Here is a 13960-nt window from a genome sequence, read left to right as displayed (position 1 = left end):
TAGGACTTTTCAGCTCGGAGAAGAGAACGCTGAAGGGGGATATGATAGAAGTGTTTAAAATCATGAGAATTCTAGAACGGATAAATGTGAATCGGTTATTTACGCTTTCGGATAATAGAAAGACTAGGGGGCACTCCATGAAGTTAGCATGTGGCACATTTAAAACTAATTGGAGAAACTTCTTTTTCACTCAACGTGCAATTAAACTCTGGAATTTGTTGCCAGAGGATGTGGTTAGTGCAGTTAGTATAGCTGTGTTTAAAAAAGGATTGGATACGTTCTTGGAGGAGACGTCCATTACCCGCTATTAATTAAGTTGACTTAGAAATTAGCCACTTCTATTACTAACAACGGTAACATGGAATAGACTTAGTTTTTGGGTACTTGCCAGGTTCTTATGGCCTGGATTGGCCACTGTTGGAAACAGGATGCTGGGCTTGATGGACCCTTGGTCTGACCCAGTATGGCATGCTCTTATGTTCTTGCTTCGTTGGACTTCACTCAGGACTGACTACTGGCTTTGACTCTTGCTTCGTTGAACTTCGCTTCGGTCTGATTACTGGCTTTGACTCTTGCTCCGCTTTACCTCATATAGTTGCCGCCTGTCCCAACTCCAGCCTATTCCAGATCGCGCCTCCGTGTCTCCTTGGACTTGGCATTGTCAGGCTTTGGCCTTTTGCTGCCTGGGCACCACCTACTCTTGTTCCTCGCCCATCCTTTACCGCCCGGGCCTCTGGACCCCTGCCTCATCCGGACATGCCTCAGGCCCTCTGATACCTCCCCTGGTTCCTGGCTACCTGCTCCAACATCCACTAGGAGTCATCTGACGAAGACCTGCCTAAGACCAGCCAGCCCCGGCACCCAAGGGCTGAACCTGCAGGGAACGAAGGCTGGTATTGGCGAAGCTCCAGTCAGCCTCTGTCTCCTGGTCTGCTCCACCTCCCGACAGTGAGGACCCATGGGGCTTGCCCTATGGGTAGCATCAACCCCACCTTGGGCCAAGGGTTCACCACCAGCGCAACAAGTTGCCAAGGCTATGGACTCAGCAGAGCCATCCGCCCTCCAGGCCATCCCGGGCCTCGTTCTGAAGATCCAGGAACAGCAGCAGTTCTTAGATGCGCTGGCCTCCTCCGTCGAGCACCTCCATGTTTGTCTAGATACCCAAGCTGGGTCTACAGCACCGTCTGCACCACCCAGCCCTCAGCCTTCACCCTCGCCCTCCAGGGCTCTGCTGGCCCTACCCGCTTCTTCCTGCTTCAATGGGGATCCCAGCTCTGCAGAGAGTTTATAAATCAGTGCTATATGTAGTTTGCTCCTCAGCCCTCCATCTTTCAGGATGAGCTTACGAAGGTCACCTTCATTCTTTTGTGTCTAGAAGGCAAGGCACTGGCATGGGCATCTCCCTTGTGGGAGCGATCAGACTTTCTCCTCCAAGAATTGCCTCGTTTCATGGCTGGCTTTCATCGGACCTTCGACGACCTGGGGAGGCAGGCTGGAGCTAGTTCCAGTCTCTTATGTTTGGACAAGGTCAGCGAGCACTCAATGAGTAAACAATTGTTTCAAACTCTTGCCACAGAATTGGCTTGGCAAGAGGATTGCCTCCGAGCCTTTTATCTGGACGGTTTGTCGTCTCAGCTCAAGGATGAGCTTGCAGCTCGCGGGCTACCATCCTCTCTTGAGGATCACATCAACCTTGCAGGCCGCATCGACCACCACCTCCAGGAGTGTTACCAAGAAGTTCGGACGCCCCAACATCTCACTGAGGAACATTGCAGCTATCCACCGGTGGTGGGGTCCGCTCCCAGCGGAATTCCGCCGTACACCAAAATGGAAGAACCCATGCAGCTAGGCCGAGGACCCTTGTCCCTGGAGGAATGCCTGAAATGGAGGCATTCAGGTCTGTGCCTGTACTGAGGGGCTGCAGGGAACCGCTTATCGTCTTGTCCCGCCCGTCCAGTAAACCCCCTGGCCTAAATTTAGTTGGAGTCCTGAACTTGGGCACTACTACTCTGGCCCCTCAGTTGACACTACCAGTCACCCTGACTTGGGATTCACGCACTTTTCCTGCCTTAGCTCTGATTGACTCGGGAGCAGGTGGGAATTTCATCATCAAGGACCTGGTTCACCTCCTAGGCATCTCCACTCGCACTATCGAGAAACCTCTATGCATCGCCTCCATCCATGGCTACCCAGAAGGATCTCTCATGTGACGGAACCCATCCATCTCCTCACTGGAAGCCTGCACGAAGAAGAGGTTGAGTTCTTCATTCTAGAGAAATCCATCCATCCACTGGTCTTAGGGCTACCATGGCTCCAGCACCACTTCCCCCAGTTTGACTGGGAGACCTTAGAACTCGCTGAGTGGAGTCCAGCCTGTCGTCAGACGTGCCTCAAGAGGGTGGGACCACCCCCCATGATTCCCATCGCTGTAGCGGCTTCCAGCCTTCCTCCTCCATATGCTGAATTCGAGGATGTATTCTCTAAGCAAAAGGCAGATATACTTCCGCCCCTTCACAAGTTTGACTTCCTAGTGAGTTGCTGCCCGGCACTACGCCTCCTAGGGGCAGGACTTATCCTCTGTCTGTACCAGAAACCCGAGCTACGTTGGAGTATATCCAAGAGAACCTGGCTAAAGGCTTCATCCGTCCCTCCACATCGCCTGCGGGCGCAGGCTTTTTTTTCGTCACAAAGAAGGATGGGTCTCTAAGACCATGCATCAATTACCGCGGCTTAAATGCCATTACCCACAAGGACAGATATCCTTTACCCTTAATCACAGAGCTACTTGACTGTCTTCAGGGCGCCACCATCTTCACCAAGCTAGATCTGAGTGGGGCTTATAACCTGGTCCACATACGTCCTGAAGACGTCTGGAAAATGGCGTTCAATACCAGGGATGGACACTATGAATACTTCGTAATGCAATTTGGACGTTGTAATACCCCTGCGGTATTTCAATGCATGATAAATGAAATCTTCCACGATCTTCTGTACACCAATGTCGTCGCATACTTAGATGACATCCTTATCTTTTCGAAAGATCTGACCAATCACCGTGCTGATGTCCACACAGTGCTTCAGTGCCTACGAGAGAACCACTTGTTTGAAAAGCTTGATAAGTGCCTTTTCGAAAGGTCGACTTGCCTTTCCTAGGCTACATTATCTCCCAACTGTGAATCATGCAAATGAGCTATAGATGTGAAATTTTACAATGCAGCTAAGTTTACTGTGCTTACCACACTTTTAGATTTTGACACATAATTGTTTAGACATATTTTCATAAATTAGTCATCAAAGTCAGTGCAAAACTTTGTACGTTGATTAGTTACCTTTCATTAGTCAGTGGTGGCTGAGCTACTGCCAATTCAGCAAAATTGGAAACCCTCATCGCCTAGGGGCCACTCCAGATAGCTAGTCAAGGTACCAGCCGCAAGTTTCCAAGCTTATATTTAAGCACAGAACAAGAAAAGGCAAGACACTCATACGAGAAGTGCTTAAACTGCAGATTTCACAAAAATCCACGTAGTCTTTTTCCCTGCCTGCACATGCTTTTGACTGTCCTATCGATGCATGACAAAGTGGCTTGTGAATAAATGTACTGCCTGCCTGAAGACGTTGTTATGGGTGCTCTTCTGGAACCCAACAGGTGTCTCTATGGGGTGGCCAGTAAAATGACCTGGCAAATGTTCTAAAACATGAACATGAATATTTTCCTGCCCTTCAAGTATCCAGTTTCCAAACTGGTCAGTATTTAGCTTACATCTATGATAATTCCTGGTGGATGGCCATATATGCGAAGTCATTTTACTGGCTGTCCCAAAGAGGCACATGTTGGGTTCTAGAAGAGCACATTATTGCTACTCTTGATCTTCCCAGGGGTTGTACTAATCCACAAAATTTCAGGCCCCTGAGAGGTGTTGTCAGGCTACAGCACCTGGACAAAATGGCCATTTTAGGTTGCACAGAGCATGGTACTCAGAGGTGACCTCCATTCAACTGCCTCTAGCTCTCCAACCAATGGAGATACAGATGAAAAGTTTAGTAGTTTTGTTTGAGACCCTAGGGATCATCAGTGCAAAAGTTTGTTTCATTTGGTGGAGGCTGAGTATGGATCCCTAGTCCACTTGATATGGAAAGACCCTAAGGTGTATTTGTTTTATCCTTGAATTTACTTTCACTTGTCTGCTTTTGTTGTGACATAATTTTAAAACTTCACCAATTAACCAAGAAGTTCATAATCAGCCTCTATCTGGCTGAGTAAGTTAGGTAGAGAGGGCTATGTTTATCTGGCTAACTGCTATCAAGTTAGGTCGCGAGTACAATGTACAAATCTCATCTTTGTGTACCTTTCATCATTCCAGATCACATCATATCTTCTCTGACGTGTACTGTGCTGTTCTACCTCTGACAATGCATGTAAAACTGCCCCCAAAACCTAAGCCACCACCAAAACCTCACCCCGAGTTACTAGTTGCCCCTCCTACAGTGGTATAAATAGTTTACTTATATAAGAACCTTATAAAGAATCTCTCTTTCTCTCATAAATCTACACTTTGTTTATTCATTTTACATACATATTTTTATTGCTTCATTTGATTCATTATACAATGCTTTGACCTTTAGTACAAAATGTGGGTGATAAACTTAAGTACTCCTAGCTAATTATAGTTTCTTTAGAAATAAGGTGCAGCAGCAACATCAGATAGTAAAGAGTAGTCAGACACAGTTGTTGCAAATTGTGTTTATAAGCCGTCATATACAAATGTCTGTGTGTTTTCTTCCATAAACCTCCATACATTGTAATGCATTGTATTGTTACAGTCCATACTTATTCATTAATTTTATTGTGGAGTCATTAATGTGTTTTGAAAAGGTTAACAGCCTTTATCACAAATTTGTCTGCTATACTGTTATTGAATTTCTTTCCTTGATAGAAAACGAGGAAGAATGTATCAAACCCTGAACTTGCTTGCATACTGCAGCTCAGAGCCAGATTAAGGTCAGCTGATGTCCTAAGCACAGCCCAACAATGGTGCCCTTTCAATCCTTCCATTGCTTAATGGAAAAGACATTAAGACTCAATAAGTGCTGAAGATTAAATTGAATACAAATTAAATTTTCTTCCAGGCCAGACCCCAGAGCTATATTAAACTTTATTTTATTTTTATTTATTTAACAATATAAGCAAATTATTTACTTACAATTAAGGCAACAGAATAAATGCAAATTTTCAACAGTTTGTTATGCATTATTAATAAAATTGTTATAAGGGGAAAAATGCAAATACAAAAATTTATTAAAAACTATTTTTAATCACCCTCCCAAAGATTATAAGGCAAAATGTGAATTGATATTATCTCTACTGAAATGATGTGATCTCCAGAGCAGACTTTTCAATTCTGAAAATCCTCTATCTACAGCAATCAATGTTGGTGGCCAATTTTTAAAAAAAAGATATTCTAATGGAGAAAATCATTATTTGTACGAAACAAAATATCTTATTCCACTGCTTACTAACCTTGAAGATATATAGCATTTCAACATACTTGGATCCACAGAAGCAAAATAATGCTTATTGTTGCTTACTTATAACTTTATTTATTGTGCGAACAATTACTGTGCAGAACACAGACTCACTCTCACCAAATTCAGAATGAAGAGACTATAAACTATAAATGGAAACTGAACCAGAAACCGCAAACCGTAACAAGCCAGACTCTATGCAATGCAGCAATGGAGAAAAATAAACATCAAAAAGAAAAGTGACAACTACTTTTGTTTATAGAAGACTGATATCTGCATTTGAAACATATTCAAAATTTTACATTTGATATACATGAATTGAAGTGTTAATAATATGGAAGTATATAAGATAGATGCCGTTGGTTTAAAACACTAATTAGGGATTATGGTCATTTTTTGTCAAGTGATATATTTATATAGAAACAAATGTGAAATAGGTTTGGAGGATATACAGCAAGTACATTGTAAAATTTAACAGTGTACTTGGTATATGATTGTGTGACCATTTATATCCACCTTTTTGTATTGTATGTGTCCTATTTCCATTCATCATTGCCATTGGCACACAAAAGGATTGTTTTTATTCCAGTACCTTGGACTATTTTATGGTATGAATTTGGAGTGAAAGAGTTTGATTTTATGTAGTATTATGGTATGAGAATAAAGTGATGTTGTGTTGCAAATTATTTTAGACTCTCAGTTAGTGCATTTGATATTTAATCTATGTTTTGAGAGTCACGAGTAATTCCATCCTTGCAAGTTTACCTTTCATCAAACAATAAAATCAAGGAATATAAATCAATCATATTGTTATGCTCAGGCTTGTGAACCCTTGGGCCGACAGGAGGATGGTATACCTTAGGAGGAAGATCCGTAGGTTCTCCCGTCGGGTGGCGAGGCAGAATAGAAGATGTGACCAGCTGACCCTCAGCACTGGAGACTGAGGTGACAGTGGAGGCAGACAAAGAGTCGTGACGTCAAGGAGAAGAGCTGTGTCTTCGCCACTGGAAGCCCGCGATCCCCCCAGGAGGAGCCCGTAGGGACCAGGACCGCTGGGACTAAGGTGGACCTTTGAGAGGTCAAGGAGTCGAGAGATCGGTGCAAGGGCTAACTAGAGCTTCACCCCTGGAAGCCCTTGGTCCCCCTGGGAGGAGCCCGTAGGGACCCGGGCCACTGGGACTTAGGTGGGCTCTTGGTCCAGAAGAAGTCCAAGGTCAAGTGCCAGAAGGTCGTCGCTTACCAGTCCGAGGTCACACACCAAGGGATTGCCGCTTGCCAGTCCGAAGTCACACACCAGGAATCACCGCTTGCCAGTCCGAAGTCACATACCAGGAATCACCGCTTGCCAATCCGAAGTCAGGAATCAGGAACACCAAGACGAGACAGGAACAAGGATCAAAGCACTAGAAGACTCACCGAAGCAAGCAGATTCGACTACATGGAACGTTGCCAACTCAAAGAATGAGCAGAGGAAGCCTCCTTTTATACTTCCTCTGCTCTGGCTCATAGGATGCAGCTGTAGCTAGTTAAAGGGACCAGGTCCCTTTAAATCTGGAGAGGAGGCGCAGCCTCGAACCTAAGATGGTGGCGGCCATCTTGGATTCCCGGCCCGCGGAGGAAGCCGCCCGATGCCGCGCGGAGAGAGCAGGAATGGCTCCCAAGCCCGGGGACCCTCGCGGTCACCTGCGCCAGCACGCGGAGACCAGAAGCCTCGGTCACCCGCGATTGCCGGATGCTGCTGCAGCAGCCTGCCGGTCCCGGTCAGGTAGGGGGACGCGGAGCACAACACATATTAATAAAACCATACTTGGAAATATTCTTTTTATAATGATCTAAAGAATAGAATAACATCCAATAATTAAGAGCTCAAACAACATTTAAAAAATTTCCCAAAAATAAATTATTTCGAAATGGCAGACACTGACATCCAATAAGTTAAACTAATAAGGATGGAAAATTCACTGCTCTTCATAACTGAAAACGTTTTATTTCCAGTCATCCTGTGTAACGCAGCACAAATTTCCTTCACACACACACACACACACACCACCCCAGACAGGTTCCCATACACATACACACAACCCAGACAGATTCCTACCCCCCCCCCCCCCAACACACACACATTCCAGTCAGGGTCTCATGCACACAGAAATACACACACACACACCCATACCCCCGACAGGTTCCTATTCACATACACACAACCCTCCGGTCAGGCTCCCCTTCACATGCCCCCCTCCCCCCCCCCCCCCCCCCCAGTCAGACTCCCATTCACAGACACCACACCCCCAGGTCAGGCTTTCATTCACACATACCACATCCCCACACTCCAATGAGACTCTCATTTATTCATTCATTCACACTCACACACATACCACATGTTTTGGAAAGAGATCGCCGGCACTGAGAAGGAGTAGGAGGACGGGCTCCTTCTTCTTTCTTTGGCTGCCGGTGAGTTCGGGTCCACCGGTGGCTTCACGGGTCGATTCCTCTTCCGAGCTGCTGGTGAGATGGGGTCCACCAGCGGCCTCACAGGCCGAGACCTACATTTTTTAATTTCAAAGTCTTTGAAACCTCCTCTGACAGGCTAGGGTGCTGCAGGAGAATGAGACCTCCTCTGGCTAGAGTGCTGTGCTTACTGGTCCTGCCCTCACCTCTCTCAGAACAGGCTCTGCTGATTCAGACTCCCCAATCCCCCCATCCTCAAGACTCTGATGACGTCAGGGACAAGCTCTCTCTGCTGGAAGGAGAACAAATCGCAGCCAGCAAAAAAAAAAAAAAAAGCAGGAGCTGCAACTTTATCATCACCTTATGACAGGCTGACAGCAGCAGAAGAATAGAAGTCAAAGCAAGGGCTGTTAAGAACATAAGAACATGCCATACTGGGTCAGACCAAGGGTCCATCAAGCCCAGCATCCTGTTTCCAACAGTGGCCAATCCAGGCCATAAGAACCTGGCAAGTACCCAAAAACTAAGTCTATTCCATGTTACCATTGCTAATGGCAGTGGCTATTCTCTAAGTGAACTTAATAGCAGGTAATGGACGTCTCCTCCAAGAACTTATCCAATCCTTTTTTAAACACAGCTATACTAACTGCACTAACCACATCTTCTGGCAACAAATTCCAGAGTTTAATTGTGCGCTGAGTAAAAAAGAACTTTCTCCGATTAGTTTTAAATGTGCCCCATGCTAACTTCATGGAGTGCCCACTAGTCTTTCTATTATCCGAAAGAGTAAATAACCGATTCACATCTACCCGTTCTAGACCTCTCATGATTTTAAACATCTCTATCATATCCCCCCTCAGTCTTCTCTTCTCCAAGCTGAAAAGTCCTAACCTCTTTAGTCTTTCCTCATAGGGGAGTTGTTCCATTCCCCTTATCATTTTGGTAGCCCTTCTCTGTACCTTCTCCATTGCAATTATATCTTTGAGATGCGGTGACCAGAATTGTACACAGTATTCAAGGTGCGGTCTCACCATGGAGCGATACAGAGGCGTTATGACATTTTCCATTTTATTCACCATTCCTTTTCTAATAATTTCTAATAGTTCTTTATTATCATTAATCTTTTATTTATTTATTTTTTTGCTGCTGCGCTGCTGGAAGCCATTCTCTGCCCTACTTTGTCAGGCCTCTGTGTAAGCTGGCTGGGCTCATTTCAGAGTAGGGATGGCAACAAGGGCAGGAATGTTGCATGATGATGCTGTAGTGCCCTTATAGATCAATACAATAAGGACGCGCTAAAAAAGTGCGCCCGTTTTGTGTGCCCGCAGTTTCAGTGCGCCCAGCCACCTCTCCTCGGGGCGTGATACAATATTTAAATGAGGGAGTTGCACTAAAAAGGAGGCACTAGGGACAATTCTGCGTCCCTAACACTTCCTTGGCAGCGGACACCCAGGAGAGGTGGCTGTCAGCAAGTTAGGAGAACGGACGCTCAGTTTTACGAGCATCCCTTTTCCTAACCTGGCCACCTGCACTTTTTTTTTTTTTAACTTTTTTTAACCTTTTTTTAAACCTTTTGATTCCTCCGACTTAATACTGCCATGATATTAAGTGGGAGGATGTGCAGAAAAGCAGTATTTACTGCTTTTCTATAAACCTTTTTTGGGCCGCTAAGAAATAAACGCCTGCTCTGGACTGGTGTTAATTTCTGAGCGTACAAATGTATGAATGGGGAAAATGTTTTGTTTTTTTTTTGTATTTGGGGCGAATTGCTAATACCCTCATCAACATGCACTTGTATATGATGAGTGCTATTAGTTTCGGGGGGGGGGGGGGGTTGGACGTGCGTTTTGGATGCGCTAAACCCCTTATGGTATAAGGCGATGTGGATGTGAAATAGTGCACTCAGCTAAGTGCGCTTTACTGTATCAGCCTGTTAGCCAATCCAGAGGACTGAAAACACTACTCCCCTAACGTTGCGACTGCCGATGCAGTCCTCCGTTCGCTATCACAATCGGGAATCACTGACACAATGCAGAACAATATGAGGTGGTAATAAAGGCCGCAGCTTTATTATATAATTAACACTTCAACAACTGTATAACCTTGAGATGCATGAGTCTCTCATCATATTTGTATCTAACCCATAGTCCAGGTGCCAGCCGCCATGTCTCCAAGCACGGCGCCCCCCCCCCCCCCCCCGCCATGCTCATCCTAGCAAGGGAGCCCCGTCCCCGGCCTACCAAATTCGGCCCCGACTCGTGCACCTGCCACCAGCATGAGGTAGTAGTAGCACTTGCCTTATGCCCCCCCAAGCTGCGGCCTTCTCAACCTAAGAATTGTTCAATGGCTTCTTGAATGGAATTGTTCAACAGGTCAATGCCAATATCTGATAGCCAGCACGCATATGGGCGCGAGCCCTTGTATTTATTGCACTAAATTGTAGTCTTCACTTTTCCACTGTCCACACTACTACACCATACAAGATATTCACCAAGGGGCCCTCTAAGAAATAGACAATTTAAAATGCCTCAGCACCAACCAGTCCGGGATGGGGGGGGGGGGGTGCAGAGATAGAGACTAATCTAATGTCACCTAATATATTTATTTTATATTAATTTTTATGAATCCTTGGGCATGTAAATTAAAGTCGAAAGCAGCAGATAAGAACAATTACAAAAAATTAGACAAAAGTCGAGTGTGGCAGTAAAAGAGTTAAGAGTTAAGGTCTTGATAGCTAGGGGAAAAAACTCTGTGGGGGTCCCCTTCCTCTTGGTACCCTAAGCACCTCATTATTTTGTTTAATGAATAATCCAGAGCTGTTGCAGCTAAACACTTCACTCGATCTCTAGGCCATTACACTACTAAACCAGTTCTACTTGTTCACACCCTTAGGATTTTAGATTATTGATTTTATCACCGCCACCGCGGTGAAAAACACCATGCGGGAACGCCTCTCCCTCGGACTTCTCCGCTTTCTCATCCATTGTTCAACAAAACGTACAGTGGCTTTCCAATCACAGAAGAGAAACAGACATAGTTTCCAGGAGATCTGTTCTTCCTACATCCCCGAATAGCAGAGTCTGTACTGAAACTCCCAACAATGGCTTTTATATAGCCGTTTCCCCACCCTCCCGGAGCTGCTGGATACTTAAATCGGCCGAAAGAGACAGAACAGGGAAGGGACAGAAATAATATGCATACCTTCAGGATTTCAAATGATTACTTTTTTTTCTAGTCGTGCTGATGGTTCTTTTCTTGTAATATGAGCCATCTCTTCTGCCCTCCACCAAAACGTGCTCTCAGCAGCCACAGGCCTGGGCCACTGTCTCCTCCTACTTGCTGTATGCCTGCCTCCCAGCTCCTCTGTTAACTCCTTCTGTCTGTTGCCACCACCCAGTAGATCAGGTATCATACTATTTTAGTGGTACTCGCAGTTTAAGAATCTTTAGCATGGCTATGGCTAAATCATATTATCTGAAACATGTCATTAAAAAAAAATACCATGACAGAGAAGGAACAGAAAGAAACATTAAAATATACAGTATATCTTTAAATAATTACCAGAGCTACGAATTAATTCTGTATTTGTTTTCTGTAAACATTCTGAGGTTTTCTCTACAAATACTTCCAGAAGATACAGTTGCAGGAAGGCAGAGACAGACAAAAGAAATCCTGGGACCTGCATCTTCCAAGGATACTAATGAAGCATTAGAGTTAGGGCATCCCAACAGAGAAGTTCCAATAATAAGAAAAGTAGTCCAAGTGCGTATAATTAAAAACTCACCTGAGCTAAAAGATTCCAATTTATCCCTGTCAACTGAAAAGCAGAATGTTAATACAAACAAATAACACACTTTGAAATGTTTGTATGCTAATGCCAGAAGTCTAAGAAGTAAGATGGGAGAATTAGAATGTATAGCAGTGAATGATGACATAGGCTTAATTGGCATCTCAGAGACATGGTGGAAAGAGGATAACCAATGGGACAGTGCTATACCGGGGTTCAAATTATACTGCAATGACAGAGAGGAGCATCTTGGTGGCAGAATAGTGCTTTATGTCTGGGATGGCACAGAGTTCAACAGGATAAAGACAAAGCATGTGACTAAATGCACAATCGAATCTTTGTGGGTAGAAATTCATTGTGAGTTGGGGAAGCGTATACTGATAGGATGTCCGTCTCACCTGGCCAATATGGTGAGATTGACAGTGGAATGCTAAGAGAAATTAGGGAAGCTAACTTAATTGGTAGTGCAGTAATAATGGGAGATTTCAGCAGGGGCGGATTGGCCAATTGGGGCTTCGGGTATGCCCCGGTGGGCCGGTCACCCCAATCACGTGATAGGTGTTGGTCGCGGCGACCAACAGCAGCCATCCGCTTAAGTGCTGCTTTTGTATTTTTCCCGCGGCACCAGCCCCGGTTTCATGGGCTTATTCGCCGCAGTTCTCCCGTGTCCCATCTGTCTCCATTCGCGCCTGCCCTGCTTGCGTTTTTGCCGGCGGGAGGCAGCCAGCACACTTCTGCTGCTGCCTCACCCTGGACTGAATGCCTGCCTCCCAGCTACCACAGCTTTCCTCTGCAGCAGGCTCCTTTCATTCTCAAGCCGCAGCAAAACTGCATCTAAAAACAAACAGCTTCAGGGCTCACGTGGCTTAGCAGACCTCGGGTCTTCCCACACCAAATGGCCACCCCCTCCCTCTAAAGCAGCGCTTCTCAAGCGGTGTGTCGCGTGCTACCGGTCTCCCGCTGCTCTTCCCTCACCGAGCGAGAGGGACAATCTTCCACTGCTGCCGTTGCTGCCCGGGCTATCAGCACGTTTAAGCCTCGATGGGAACGGCAGCAGTGTTAGTGGAGGCTGACAACTGTGGCTGGGCCTTTTCTTCTTCCTGCACCTGCCCCCCTGGCCCGGAACAGGAAGTGATGTGCAGTGGGGTGCGCAGGAAGAAGAAAGAGCCACGCCGCACCAAAAAGTAGCGTCGGGCAGTGTTGGCCCTGGGCAATAATGTGCGCCCGAAGCAAAATCAGAAGCAGCCAGAAATCGGCACAGGAGACAGCAGAATTAGCCTCCCGTGGCCGATAGGAATCTTCTTTCTTGGCATGCGGGGACTAGAGGAGGAGGCTGCTGCAGCTACCATTTGTGCTCGGGTGGGGGGGGGACGACAGGAAATGAGAGAGAGAGACAGCCAGCCAGCCTGTCTGTAAGTGAGAGAATGTATGTATGATTGAGAGCCTGTGTGTAAGTGAGAGCATTTGATTGAGATCATCTATGTAAAGTGTGTAAGAGAGAGCATGTGTGTGATTGAGAGAAACTGGTCAGAGAGGTGATGTGTGTATGTGTGTATATAGGAGAGACAATGGTGTTATGCTCAGGGTTGTGGACCCTTGGGCCGACGGGAAGGATGGTATACCTTGGTGGAAGATCCGCAGGTTCTCCCGTCGGGTGGCGAGGCAGGAACCAAAGATGTGACCCTTGGACCCTCAGCACTGTAGACAGGCGTGGCTAGGGAGGCGGACGAAGAGTCGTGATGTCGGGGAGCAGAGGTGTGTGTTCACCGCTGGAGGTCCGCGGTCCCCCCGGGAGGAGCCCGTAGGGACCCGGGCCGCTGGGACTTAGGTGGGCCCTTGGAGATGATGGTCCGAAGGAAGTTCAAGGTTGAGTGCCAGAGAGTCACTGCTACCAGTCCAAGGTCACACACCGAGGGGTCACCACTTGCCAGTCCAAAGTTGATACCAGGAATCACCGCTTGCCAGTCCGAAGTCAATACCAGGAATTACCGCTAGCCGATCCGAAGTCAATATCAGGAATCACCGCTAGCCGATCCGAAGTCAGGACCCAGGAGACAAGACACGCTGCAACAAGGAATCAGACATTGGAACTCACTGAGGAAGCAGACTCTAACAACTCTCATCAGAGACGTTGCCAAGTCAAGGAATGGTCAGAGGAAGTCTCCTTTTATACTTCCTCTGGCCCTGTGGATAGGAATCAGC

The 13960-nt window shown here is 46.2% G+C and overlaps 1 protein-coding gene across 1 annotated transcript in view; it reads right to left on the bottom strand.

Annotated features, from left to right (window-relative positions):
* The window catches only part of TLR3 (toll like receptor 3), a 71205-nt gene extending 59905 nt beyond the window's left edge, over positions 1 to 11300 (bottom strand). Inside the window, exon 1 of the mRNA XM_029586939.1 lies at positions 11173 to 11300. The gene's annotated coding sequence lies outside the window, so the exon portion shown is untranslated. The remainder of the gene's footprint in view (positions 1 to 11172) is intronic.
* Positions 11301 to 13960: the final 2660 nt, after the last annotated feature.

This window comes from Rhinatrema bivittatum, chromosome 1 (assembly GCF_901001135.1).
Source record: "Rhinatrema bivittatum chromosome 1, aRhiBiv1.1, whole genome shotgun sequence".
Classification (NCBI taxonomy): Eukaryota; Metazoa; Chordata; class Amphibia; order Gymnophiona; family Rhinatrematidae; genus Rhinatrema; species Rhinatrema bivittatum.
The sequence above is the reverse complement of the archived record's forward strand: the minus strand, read 5'-3'. Positions and strand labels throughout refer to the sequence as shown.